The following is a 15150-nucleotide window of genomic DNA, read 5'->3' on the forward strand; positions in this document are numbered from 1 at the left end:
TATTCAGCGAGGAAAAAATATGATTTCAATTAAATTTCAAAAATTCACCCTAGTTATTCTGTGAATAATGGAGCAGTTAGTAGAGAGAGTAGAGAAGGTCAAAAGGCTAGGATGCTATTTCAAGAATCCAAGGTAGAAATTATAGTAACTTGAACTTAGTGGATAGCTGTGGCAACAGTAAGCAGCAGTAACAATCTGAAAATATTTTGAAGATAGAGCCCATGAAATTTGTTGATAGATTAATGTGGGAGTTGAAAGAAACACAAGAGTTCATGATCACACCTTGTTTTCTGGCTCTAGTAACTGGAAGAATGGAATTTTCTCTATCAGAATTATCCCACCTGCTGGTATAAATGTTTTTTAACGTTATACTTCTAAATCGATATTGTTATAAATCTACTGCATCTACTGAGATGGGGAACACTTAGGGAGAAGGGTGTCAAGCATGGGTACAAAAATGAATTAAATTTTAGATGTATTAATTTGACCTCTCAGGGGAGATATCTAAGATGATTGGTGTATGAGCCTGTAACTTGGGGGGGGGGGCGGTGTTTGGGTCGGAGATAAATATCACCATGTATCTGGAAAAAAATACTTATAAGTCTGGATTTCAAAGAAGATATATAAAGAAGACAGAATTAGCAGTGAGGTGGGAGGAGAATGTCCCAGGGTCCATCCAAACAAAAGAAAGTCAAAGATGAGGAATCAACACATTTGCCAAATGCCATGAATAGATTTAGGAACATAATGATGAGGAATGGACTATTGAATTTCAGTGCTTTTCTGGAGTAGTTTTGGCAGATTTCTTGGAAAGAAACCCTGTTGGTGTTTGTTTCAAAAGGAATAGAAGATTATAAAGATAGAAAACAATGAGAAATAATTTTTGCAAAGAATTTTACTGTAAGGAAAAGTAGGACGAAAATGGAATATATAAAGCAGGATATGGAAACAAGGGAAAAGTTTTAAAATGTTTGTATGTTTGGCATCTTTATATGCTGATGAGAATAATATACTAGAAGGTAACGTTAAAAAGCAAAAGGGAGCAAAGTAGGAAAGGCTTGAAATTAGAAAAGAATGTGTTCAACCAGTGGAACAAACAAATGGCAGAGGGATCATATATAGGAATGCATGTACACTGGTACATTTTGTGGTAAAAATGATATGATGAACAGCCACAAATTCTTTAGGGAAAATAATTCACCAGAAATATGTATTTTATAAAGAATAAATAGCTAATGGATAATACATGTGAAATTATTATCTGAATTTTAAAGCACCCTCGCACTATTTTCATTATTAAGTACAAGAATAGAAATTACTATATTGAGAGAGAGTTAGGGAATCCTTGAAAGAGGTGAGAGAAATACGCTTTTAAATTGCATAGCTAACTGGAACACTTATCGGAAACAAAGGTTTGCAGTCTTATTAACCTAAATTCAAAGTAATTTAACAGAACTGTAGCACTCAAGTGAGCAAATGTTTGCTTTCAGATAGTCTATTGTTAAAGTTTGAAAAGCGCAATCTCTTCAAACTGATTTTGAGTTTCCTACTCAATAGAGAAAAGCAATTAGGAGGCAGAGTATTAGCAAGTATCACTCAGAAAATAAATATTTACTCTCAACCTTACAGATGTGAAAAGTCTTGTTTCCACATATAGTTCTAATTGGATTTCAATGACTTCCTAAGTATTCTATTAATTCTTTGATATTCTTTTAAAAAACTGCCGTGCCACATTATTTTCTTAAGCTTTAAAAATTATCAAATGTAGCTTAGGGCATTAGTTACCTAAATCTAAGAATATTTATTGGGACTTTGTTCCAGGGTCTCTTTTAGTATTAACTGATTTCAAAGTATAATTTATGCAACATTTTTCAACACCAAGGGCAGTCAGAGCTTACACCATAGTTTAGTTTTTATTATTATTAAAAGGATTTCCATATACTTTTAATGTTTTCTCGTCATTGAAAAATTCTCACCTGAATTTTTATTGAAGTTTTAATCTTTTTCTTAAAAACAATTTCTGAAATTATTGGATATGATCAAAACAAATACTAGGGTATAAACCTATATTCTTTTTAACATTATGAATTATGCTATATTTTAAGTACATCAGTTGCCAAAGGGGGAACCAGTCAAAGGAGTTAATACTTTTCTGATGCACTCAAAGTGCTTGCACATAATTTACTGTATCATAAAACCAGTCTGAGGAATGCAGCCTCATAAAATGCATAGGGTTTGAAAAAAATGATTGGAATGATGATAGACACCACCTTATTTAAGTAATAATAGTATTCAATATAAATGTTGAGTTCCTACTATGGGGCTACCCTTTTATGAGATCATTTACAATTTTTATTACATTGAGACTTCAGTATAAGCTCAAAGCATAGGTAATGTTACACCCATTTTTCTGATGTGGAATTGGGGTCTCAGAGCTTAATAAACTTGGCAAGAAATTCCAGCAGTAATTAAATGACTAAGCAAGAATCTGAACTTCAGTTGCCTCTTTATCTACAAAGATTTCCCTGGCTACTAATAGGTGATTAGTTGATAAGGAATATCCAGAATCACACATTTCTAGTCCTTAGTGTTGATCTAATCTATAGAAGTTAAATAAATCCTTGGATTTATTATCATAATGCTTAGCAACTTCAACTACATGAATGGTGACATGCTTGTACTCTGGAAACTTATTTATTTATTTTTTTTAACAGTTGTATATAATTACTTTTGTTCTTCACCAGCTCCTTTGAAATACAACATGGATATCAATAGGATAAAATTTCAAAGCAGAATTGATTTCAAAATAAAATATTCCCTGCAATGTCTGCATTTTTCAATGCAAGCTATTCATATTGGTTTAAAGAGAATATAACTCAAATAGTTTATTTGCTAATAAAGTGTGAAGTACGCCAAGCTTCTCTGAATATTTATTTCATTGTAGCTGTACTGTAAGGTGATAGTAAATATATGTAGTAATGATTAAATTGCAATTTTACAAGGCAAAAAAAAAATAACATAAAATAATAGATGTGTAGCTAAAAGGCAGTCACAAAACACCATGGAGTAGAGAGCTCCCAAAGATCATGCTAGAACTTAGGGTATCAGAGCTATCACAACCATAAAAGTTTCCCTAGAGTTTCAATAAGACAGTAAGGTAATAAGATCCTCCAGGAACCACCAAAAAACCTTACAAAAAATAAATGATTCAAACACAAGAAATGCTAAAATACAAATTTTAGAATAAGTTGTGAAAGCTGAAAAATAAACCACATATTCTATGCTGCCCTGAGAAAAACCTCCTTTGAGTACCACCTATTTACTCTATGGCTCTATGGTAATATTTGTATAGTACCTACCAGTGGATCTCAATGGATTTTAACTATACACCTAAAACCATGTCTGAACTTAATTCAGGAAAGAATGAAAATGTTACTAACCTTTACATTGTAATAGAAATGCTATAGCTTGCAAACCTACTAAAAGCAGGGAACAGAACAGACCTGGGCAGAAAGTTAGGAGTACGGCATCTCAACTTATACGACATCAAGAGTAGAGATACTGTTAAAACATTAGAAATAAGAAAAACAAATTTAACTATATAAAGTTGAAAATATAAGAAAAAATAGTGACAATGATTAAAATTGTGAAATGGAGGAAAAGTTAGTTGGAGTATGAGCCAAGTCTTCATCTGTCAAGACAGGAAGGGAATAAATAATGAATAAAGTTGATTAATGAATAAATAGTGGTATATAACCACTTATTTATGGACTTGAAGATAACCCACCCCTAAGATAGAGAAAATATTAGAAGTTTACCTCTGGGTGAACTGGGGCTTGGGATTTTTTCTTTATAAGGGTTTCTATTGTTCTTTGTCTTTAACATTTATCATTTTTTATGTTTTTAATGCTAAATGGTTATTCTGTTGCACAGCTTTCTTTCGTCTCATCATGCTAAAGCCAAACAGCTGTAAAGGCCCTAGTAACTTGAAAAACATGGATGTACAACAAAAAGGCAGAGTATTAGTGGTAGTTTCTCCTAACTATATACATGCCCTGAGTTTCTGAAGAGAGAACTATAACTATGTGTTAGGAGAGGATAAGAACTCAGTGGTTTACAAATGTTTTAATTCACACTTTTGAAATGTAAATGGGTACTTTCAGTGCTTTATGTGAATCATTTAACACACATGCATATACTTTGATAAGCTAAATATCTTATAATACAAAATATTGCTTCATTCTGACAGATTTCTTTTTTTGTACAGATATAATAAGATACCGCAAGATGCTTCAGATTTTATTTTTCTCTTAAGGTCAATAAGAAGGTTAATACTCAGCCATAGTCAGTTCAAGTAGAGTATGGGTGAAATGCCAGTTAAGCAGAATAATGACAGTCCCTTACTAACGAAAATAACACAAAATAATTACATATTCTAACCAAGGCAGTCTTATTTTTAACCTATGACTGTCAGGACATAGTCAGGCATTTAGTTCTTTGGAAACCATGCCTTATTTTTCTTTTTTTGGTTGAAGTATCATGAGCAAGGCTTTCATTCTCTAGAGATGTCTATTGCAATTTATAGTGATCTATATTTTACTAAAGGAGCTTGAGTCAGAAAAGGCAACAGAGTTTTGTAATAAAGATGCACTTTGACTTTACCACATTTGCTTATTATCTAGAAAAAAAAAGATATGATCAAAATGTATTACATGTGTTCTACTCTTAATTGTAGCAAGTCTGACTAATTCATTACAGGAAGATAAAAATCCTTTTCTCATATAATAGGGAATAAAATTATTTTCCTGCTTTGTGGCTTATGCTCAAGGCATAATTTAGTCTCTTAATAAGAAAGGTTGTGTAGAATGCTGAAAATTTCAAATCTGAAATACAGTCTTACTAATTTTACTATAATAATATTAAACAGGCTACTGTTACTCAGATGTTCTTCAATGTAACTGTGATGATAGTAGAGTAAGTTTATGTGGTATTTCTTCTATAAAATTTCTACCACTGTAATTATAAATTTCTAAAGTTAGGGTTTTACTATGTTAAAGATAATATTTTTTTTAAAGATTTTATTTATTCATATGAGAGAGAGAAAGAGAGAGAGAGAGCACGAGTGGGGAGAAGGAAGGGCAGAGGGAGGAGCAGATTCCCTGCTGAGCAGGGAGCCAGTAACCTGAGCTGAACGCAGATGCGTAACCATTTGAGCCACCCAAGCACCCCAATAAAGATAATGTTTTTTAAGGAAAAATAAGAATTGCAATTCTGAAGTGTTTTTAAAGGTTTATTTTACTTCTTTTAAATAGTTTAGTGTTTTCCTAATAAAGATAATCTATAGGACTTTGTGATTAAAATGAACAAGTTTGTCACTCAAACAAATGGTTGTGTGGTTGTACAAATCACCCAAATAGGGTATTTAGAGACCAGGTATGGGGAGATGTGGAATGATGAAATGATGAGTTATACAGATGGGAGATATATTCAAGAATACCTGGAACTGAAAAATAAATTGGAGAAATAGATTCAGGAGTAATCAACGGATTTGGAAATAATTCCTTTATCACAAGAGTAGAAATTGTGTACAAGACTGATGTTTCTGGTAGGGAATGTGTAAGGTAAGAAACATCACTCCAGTGCAACGGAAAACCCAAGTAAATGTGCTGGCGAGAGATTCTGGATATCATTATTTGGGCTCATACACCATAGCCTGAATTGGCTCCAACTCCTGGATTTTCAGTTAGATAAACCATTAAAAATGGAAAGGTTTCTGTCTAGTGTACTCATAAATACCAGTTCCACAAGTCAAGATGGATTGTTATGAAGAAACTTTCTCTGAAACACTATGCCCAATTCTGAGAAAGGTTGAAAGTCAGAGAAGCTAAATGGGCTTCCCTTTGGAGTAGTGTCTCAGTTCTCAAGGGATTAAAAACATGAAGATGGATGTACTGACTTCAAAGATTCACCTGGTACTTAGAAAAATGGTATCTCAAGACTGTGGGACAAGATGAGATATGACCTGCCCATCAGGGAGTAAATGAAGCTATTGTTACAATTCAGTTTTTTTTTTTTGTTTTTTGTTTTTTGTTTTTTTTTAAACACACAGTGTTTTATTAGTTTTAGGTGTACAATACGGGATTCAATGATTCCATACATCACCTGGTGCTCATCACAGCAAGTACCCTTCTTAATCCCCATCAACCTATTTCACCATCTCCCTACCCACCTCCCCTCTGGTAACCATCAGTTCTCTATAATTAAGAGTCTATTTCTTATCTTTCTCTTGCTCTCTTTCCCCCCCTTTCCTCATTTTTTTCTTTCTTAAATTCCACATGAGTGAAATCATATGGTATTTGTCTTTCTCTGACTTATTTTGCTTAATATTATATTCTCAAGCTCCATCGATGTCATGACAAATGACAAGATTTCATTCTTTTTAAAGATTTATTTATTCATTTTAGAGAGTGTGAGTGGGGGAAAGGCAGAGGGAGAGAATCTTCAAGCAGACTCCCCACTGAGCATAAAATCCACCATGGGGCTCAATCACAGGACCCATAAGATCCTGACCTGAACTGAAACCAAGAGTCAGATGCTTAACTGAGCCACCCAGGCACCCCTCATTCTTTTGTTTATGGCTTGATTTAGATAGATAGATAGATAGATAGATAGATAGATAGATAGATAGGGAGATAGATAGATAGATAGATAGATAGATAGATAGATAGATAGGGAGATAGATAGATAGATAGATAGATAGATAGATAGATAGATAGATAGATGATAGATGATAGCTAGCTAGCTAGATGATAGATACAGATATCTAGATCACATCTTCTTTGTCCATTCATTAATCAATGGACACTTCAGCTGCTTCCATATCTTGAATATTATAAATAATGCTGACATAAACATAGGGGTGCATTTATCTCTTTGAATTATCATTTTTGTATTTTTTTGTGTAAGTACCCAGTAGTGTGATTACTGGATCATGTGGTAGTTCTATTTTTAATTTTTTGAGGAACATCCACACTGTCTTCCACAGTGGCTGTAGTAGTTTGTATTCCCACCAACAGTGCAAGAAGGTTCCTTTTTCTCCACATCCTCCACATCTATTTGTGTGTGTGTGTGTGTGTATGTGTTGTTGATTTTAGTCATTCTGATAGGTGTGAAGTGATATCTCATTGTAGTTTTGATTTGCATTTCTCTGATGCTGATTATGAGCATCTTCTTATGTCTGTTGGCTATTTGTGTCTTCTTTGGGGAAATGTATGTTCATGTCTTCTGCCTATTTTTTTAATTGGATTATTTGTTTTTTGGGTATTGAGTTGTATAAGTTCTTATATATTTTGGATACTAACCCTTTATTGGATATGCCATTTTCAAATATCTTCTCCCATTCAGTAGGGTGTCTTCTAGTTTTGTTGATAGTTTCCTTTGCTGTGCAGAAGCTTCTTATTTTGATGTAGTCCCAATAGTTTACTTTTCCTTTGGTTTCCTTGCCTCCAGAGACATATATAGAAAGAATTTGCTAAGGCTGATGTCAAAGAGGTTACTCCCTATATTCTCTTCTAGGACTTTTATGGTTTCAGCTCTCACATTTAGGTCTTTAATCCACTTTGAATTTATTTTTGTGTACAGTGTAAGAGAATGGTCCAGTTTTCCCAACACCATTTGTTGAAGAGATTGGATATTCTTTCCTGCTTTGTGAAAAACTAATTGATCATATACTTGTGGGTTTATTTCTGGATTTTCTATTCTGTTCTATTGACCTCTGTGTCTATTTTGTGTTAATACCATACTGTCTTGATTACTACAACTTTGTAATATACTTTGAAGTCCAGAATTGTGATGCCTCTAACTTTGCTTTGCTTTTCAAGGTTGCTTTGTCTCTTTGGGGTCTTTGTGGTTTCATATGAATTTAAAGATTTTTTGTTCTAATTCTGTTAAAAATGCTGTTGTTATTTTGATAAAGACTGCATTAAATGTGTAGATTTCTTTAGGTAGTATAGACATTTTAAGAATATTTGTTTTTCCAATCCATGAGCATGGAATGTTATTCCATTTATTTGTGTCATCTTCTATTTCTTTCATCAGTGTTTTACAGTTTTCAGAGCACAGGTCTTTCTCCTCTTTGTTTAGGTTTATTCCTAGGTATCTTATGGTTTTTGGTGCAATTGTAAATGGGATTTATTCCTTAATTTCTCTTTATGCTGTTTTATTATTGGTGTATAGAAATGCAACAGTTTTCTGTACACTGATTTTGTATTCTGCGACTTTACTGAACTCATTTATCAGTTCAAGCAGTTGTTTGGTGGAGTCTTTCAGGTTTTCTATATAGAGATTCATGTCATCTGCAAATAGTGGGTTTTACTTCTTCCTTACCAATGTGGATGCCTTTTATTTCTTTTTGTTATGTGATTGCTGTGGCTAGGACTTCCAGTACTTTGTTGAATAAAAGTGGTTACAGTAGACATCCTTATCTTGTTTCTGACCATAGGGGGAAAACCCTCAGCTTTTTCCCATTGAGTATGAAGTTTGCTGTGGGTTTTTCATATATGACCTTTAGAACGGTGAAGTATGTTCCTTCTAAAGCTACTTTGTTGAGTCCTTTTATTGTGAATGGATATTGCACATTGTCAAATGCATTTTCTGAATCTATTGAAATGATCATTTAATTTTTATCCTTTCTCTTATCGATGTGATGTATCACACACTGATTGATTTGTGAATATTAAACCACTGCCAAAGGAAAGATTCTTGCTAAGATTCATTCTTCCTCCCTGAAAGCAACCCATGTTCTATGATTGGTCATGAACTGAGGGAAGAAATAAAAGCTTGCATACTTGCTTCAAGGTGGAATAATGTTCAAGAAGCATTTCAGCCTGGGATGCCTGTGTGACTCAGTCGTTGAGCATCTGCCTTCGGCTCAGGTCATGATCCCAGGGCTCTAGGATGGAGCCCACATCGGGCTCCCTGCTCCATGGGAAGCCTGTTTCTCCCTCTCCCACTTTCACTGCTTGTGTTCCCTTTCTCGCTGTGTCTCTCTCTGTAAAATAAATAAAATCTTAAAAAAAAAAAAAAAAAAAAAAAAAAAAAAGAAGCAGCATTTCAGCCTTAAACCTCCTGGAAAACCCTTTGGTAAGACTGTGGTGCAATTCAACACCTTTCTTTGTCCAATCCTTGTTCCTTCCCACTGTAGGTGTTGATACAAAGAAAACACCTAAATAAACTATCTGCAGATGATTTTCTGCATTAAAGGCTATTCCCCAGAGAACTGAATCTAAGAAATATATTATATAATGTGTGTGTTTAATATATAATTGTTTATTATAGATCACTCTCTCCTAAATATCTGCTCCATAAGAACAAGATATTTCACCCCCAAATATCAGACACATGGTAGGTGCTCAAGAAATGGCCGTCACTTGGGCGCCTGGGTGGCTCAGTTGGTTAAGTGACTGCCTTCGGCTCAGGTCATGATCCTGGAGTCCCAGGATCGAGTCCCGCATCGGGCTCCCTGCTCGGCAGGGAGTCTGCTTCTCCCTCTGACCCTCCCCCCTCTCATGTGCTCTCTCTCTCTCTCTCATTCTCTCTCTCAAATAAATAAATGAATAAAATCTTAAAAAAAAAAAAAAAAAGAAATGGCCGTCACTTAAAAGTACTCTAAATATGAGAAGAATGGATAGATTTGCCACAAGGATTAAATTAAATAAAGGATTCAAGTCCTCAACACAGAATGACATGTTTGTGTCATTTACTATATAGTAATGTCTTCTTTTTCTATCTTGTAACTACTTTTTGTGTGTTCAAAGCATAATGCTCAATAGTATGGCCAGGAAGCTCTCAGAAACTTGAGGATTGTTTGGATCCAAGGAAAATTAATTTCCTTATCAGGAACTTCTGCATTAGGAGTGTGTATATTTATATTCTTAGGATCTTTTTACCCTACAAATTGAAGATCTTTCTCTTCTACCTTACAGCTCTCCTTTCTCATACTGCTCTTGCTGCATCATAACTTCAGTATCCCCTGACTCAGATATATTCATAGTTTGGCTTGCTCATCATCTTTCATGACCTACCTCTGCCCATGTATGTCCTCTCAGTACAGCATTTACTATAATAACCAGATTGTCATAACCAGATTATCTCTAAATTCTCAATTACTCAGACTCTTAGGGAAAAAAGCATATTCATTTTTTGCTTTTTCATTTTTTATCAATTACTGTATGCATTAAATGCTTTGAGTCAGATACTTAGCTGAATCCAATCACCTGGGGCTAGATGGAACAAAGTCAGGTGGTACAAAGTGAATGGTCTAAGGCCGTGCCCTGAGGTCAGAACATAGGAAAAGACAGGGTCTCTATGAAGAGTTTGCAGGTACAGCAGCCTGAGCAATGGACATGTATAATAACATCTGGCTTTCAAAAGACCCTGAAATGCAACATCTTCATTTATATACTTCTGTGAAAGACAAGTAACATAGGAAAATCTGTTTTACTGTTCCTTTTAACAAAATTGTGGTTTTATTATACATAGCCAACTATTATAAAATGTATGAGGAAATAATTATTTTAGACACATACAAGACTTGTTTCTGACTTAATATCAGTGGAAAATATAAAATCCCTTTTGATATATGTTCAAGGCTATTGGCATATAAACTCAAGCTTAAGATATTCTTCACTTGTGAAATATACTTATGTTCAAGTTTGGCAGCCTTACAAACTAAGTTCTAAATTCTCAAATCTGGATTCCAAAAACACCTATTCTTTCAGTTGGGTTTTGTGCATGTGTGTGTGTGAGAAAGGGAGGGAGGGAGGAAAGGAGAGAGAGAGAGAGAGAAAGAGATCAGCTTATAATTATAAACCAAATAGAGAACCTGTCCAGAAAGGATGATTTTTGTCAATAGGCAAGTGAGATAAAGTCTGCAAAGATGCTTAGAAACAGCAAGAAAGCATACGGTATATTTTACTTTCTCCAACTATTTGTTTTCTGTACCCTTGCTCAGAGAGTCAGACTAGGTGTGCATTTATAAAATAAGTAAATAAACTAACCCAACAATTGGCTTTCAGGAAAGCTAGCTTTATTTTAGCTATTGGTGTTTCAGAAATATAGCCCCAAGACTGAAAGAAATGAATAAAGTGAACTAGAGAACTTTGTGGAATCATCCCCTACTGAGTTAACATACAGATTCTTTTTTTGAAGAAATCTGGTGGTATTGGAGTTGACATTTAGACTTTCATTTTTATCACCTGACCTGAAATAGAAGGTCCTTTATACTAATGACAGGAATGCATAAGTACCTGCTTCTAAGATCATTATAAGCAATAGCCACTGCTGTCTGTGGAAGAAAGGAACTGGCTCTTTGCCAACATTAAATAGGGCTTGCACACTGAAGGCTTCAGTTTATTGTTAAATTTAGAATCCAAAAGTTATCTGTCTGTATGTTCTAAATTTACAAATATGCACTTTAATATGCAGGAATGGATGAGATTCTTTTTAAAAAACAAATCTACTTTCCTTTGATAGAAGTTTTCACTTTTTTTGTTCATTTTGGTGAGGTGTTTTTTTTTTTGGCCAGGGAGTTGTTTGTTGGTCTCAGATCACTTTAAGGAAATATAGTATCAGATTTTAAGCATCAAGTAGTCTTTATTTCTCTTTTAAAGAAAACTAAGAATATTCTCTGCCCAGAATCACTGAGACAAATTAGGAAAATAAACAGAGTAGTTGATTTTCACATTAGCAAACAATAAAGTAGTAGCTACAGTTGACTTCCTTGTTTCTTTGTGAAAACTTAAGATGTCAACCAAAAGTAAATGACAGTCATTGGATTAAAATTTCATAAAGAGAAAGACACAACTTGTCTTGTTAATTGCAGTATTCTCAGTGTTTAGCATAGTGTCCATTAGGCAATAAAAACAACAAAATTGGGGTGCCTGGGTGGCTCAGATGGTTAAGCATCTGTCTTTGGCTCAGGTCATGGTCTCAGGGTCCTGGGATCGAGTCCCATGTAGGGCTCCTTGCTTAGCAGGGAGCCTGCTTCTCCCTCTGCCTGCCACTCCCCCTGCTTGTACTCTCCCTCTCTCTCTGGCAAATAAATAAATAAAATCTTTAAAAAAAATTGCTTGTTCAGAAAGTGAATTAAATTATAACTTATGACTATGTCCTTTATAAATTCTATCATGACCACTTGGTCTACATAAAATCTCAAGAACTCAAAAGAAGAAGGTTACAAATTTATTCCAACCATTGGAAAGATCCTAAAAATTTTTCTTTTGAATATTTTCAAAATTATCTATAAGGAATAATTTATTTAAAATTGTATTCTATAATTTAAACAGATTTTTATTTTATTGCACTAAAACCAATTTGTATAAGATATACACCCTATTTATTTGATGGGTATATTAAATAATTCATTATTAATTCACTTAACAAGTACCTTTGGTCTGTCAGATATATTTTAGACACTGGGCCAGACACTGATCTAAGCACTGGGGTTACAACGTCTTGAACAAAGACTGCTCTCATGAAATTTGACATCTCTTCCTTCACTATCATTTTGAAAATAATATTTGTTGCACTTTTCCATAATGTGCTTGACTATTATGTGTGGATGACTCCTTAGGTCTACATAAAGAAACAGAGAGGTCAACTTTACTCCTCTATTCTTTGAGACTATGGAACTCAAATTTCTTTATCTCCCTGATTAGTCTCAGCAATTCTGGGAAGAGAGTATTCTTTGCTCAGCATTCTTTAAATGAGAAATAAAGACTTGATATATGTTTAGAATGTGGTGTACTTACACAAAATGTATATATAATACTTTTAAGATTCTTCAGCATTTTTATTTATTTAATCATAGATTGCCTTTAACTGCTAAAGACCCCCCCAACACTGTGTAAAAATGAAATGATCTCATCAATGGGAATGAATCCATTCTGAAATCAGTATATTATTAAAGTGAGCACTGATTTAAAAAAAAGTTTTAAAAATATGCTATGTATGAAAATTATCATAGATCATAACAGTAATATTAAAGTAACACTTATAGGATAATATGTTTCAAAAATATGTATCAAGAAAATGTAATTAAAACAAATAAAATTCAATGTTCAATGTTTATACAAGCCATGTTTAATGACTAGTTTTTTCTTTAAATAAATAGCATTTCTGAAGGTCATGTATAAGAAAAATATTGAAAAATTATGATACCTCTAGACTACACTTATTAAGAAATATGTATCTTTAACAAAACCTTACCTAAATCAAAAAAGCTGTTAACCATAATGTTAATTTCTCTTAGCTGATATTATAATACATCTGCCTTAGCTACCACTCAAATGTCAGAGATGGAATTGTTCTATCCCAAATGAATATGAACACTGAATGATATTCCAGATTGCATTAGAGCTGCTTTTGCTCGTAAAGAAGGAAGTGAATAAACACATATACCAAAAAATAAAATCATAGCTTTTTTGCACTATTTTTTGCACTATTTTGCACTATTCTTAAGGCATACCATACAGGAAATAGTAACTACTGAATACCTGTTTGTTTTTCCTAAGTTTATGATTTAGAAGTAGTTAACTTTCAACTTTATTAAGTGGTGTAAGTTATTTCATGAGCACCATAGTAGGTGAAATCTCTTTAATTGTGTAGGTTACACAATTAAAAATTGTGCTTAAGACTTAAGCTTAAGAAAAAAATCTCTTTAAATTTTAGATCTGCATAAGGTCCTCATAATGAAGCAGAAAAGTTCATTTTTTTCTCAGGAAGAATTAATGAAACTTACTTGATGTAACTTATGAGCTAGGCTGTATCAATGAAAAGTAGAGATTAAATATATTTTCCTTACTATAATAACATTTTATGGTAGCACATTCAAGTTTCCTATTCTAAGCAAGATCACAGCACAAAACCAAATATCCCCATAAAAATTAAATCAAAATATGCTTATAGAGAATAGATTACAAGGGTATGGAAAACAGACCTTAGAAAAATAAATATTCAGGATTTGAATCTGTCTTGCAAGTTTTATGAATGTATCAAGATTTTATATATATACACAATATTTAAAGGATAATATATAAGATTATATATGATTTATATATGAGATTATATATTATAAATGTAATATATATAATGAAAAATATGACATATCAATATCTGGTTTATAGGATCATCAACTAATATACCCCCAAAATATCATTGTAGTTGTAATTATGATTAATTTGGCTAAGTTGGAACTTAGTAAGTTATTATGACTCCTATCAACAACCTGAAAATGACAATTAAAAGAACATGAACAAAGACGGAATTTGGTGTAGTCAGTTAAGCGTCCAACTATTGGTATCAGCTTAGGTCATGATCTTGGGGTCATGGAATTGAGCACCACATTGGACTCCATGCTCAGCACAGAGTCTGCCTGGGATTATCTCTCCCTCTCCCTCTGCCTCTGCCTCTCCCATTCTCACTCTCACTCTCTTTCTCAAAGAAATAAACAAATCTTTAAAGAAAGACAGAAGTTGGTGTCCTTAATAACTAGTTACACATATCTACCAGCTAATGCCATAAAATTCTACTTATTAACTATGAAATTTTGAAAATTTATAAAATATACATGACAGAAATATAAACTCGGTGTAGGCAAGCATGTATTATTTAGTAAAATGCCTTAGTTTTAAAACATAAAATGTAATTTTTACAATCAATATATTTTTTTAAAGATTTATTTATACCATAAGATTTCACTTATATGGAATTTAAGAAACAGATGAACATAGGGGAAGGGAAGGAAAAATAAAATAAAAACAGAGAGTGAGGCAAACCATAAGAGACTCGTAAGTATAGGAAACAAACAGGGTTGCTGGAGGGGAGGTGGGGGAGGATGGGATAATTGGAGGATTGGCATTGAGGAGCGTATTTGATGTAATGTGCACTGAATATTATATGCAACTAATGAATCACTAAATTCTACCCCTGAAACTAATAATACATTGTATGTTAACTAAATTGAATTTAAATAAAATTTTTTTAAAGATTTATTTATTTATTTACTTATTTTAGAGAGAGAGGCAGGGGTGGGAGAGGGACAGAAGAAGAGAGAGTCTTAAGCAGACTCCATGCTAAGCATTGAGCCCAACA

At 33.4% G+C, this 15150-nt stretch overlaps 1 protein-coding gene across 1 annotated transcript in view; it reads right to left on the reverse strand.

The window, feature by feature from the left end:
- Positions 1–15150, reverse strand: part of CDH18 (cadherin 18) — a 574093-nt gene that overhangs the window by 509604 nt on the left and 49339 nt on the right. The window lies entirely within an intron of this gene.

The sequence above is a fragment of the Phoca vitulina genome, unplaced genomic scaffold, assembly GCF_004348235.1.
Source record: "Phoca vitulina isolate PV1807 unplaced genomic scaffold, GSC_HSeal_1.0 scaffold17, whole genome shotgun sequence".
Taxonomy (NCBI): domain Eukaryota; kingdom Metazoa; phylum Chordata; class Mammalia; order Carnivora; family Phocidae; genus Phoca; species Phoca vitulina.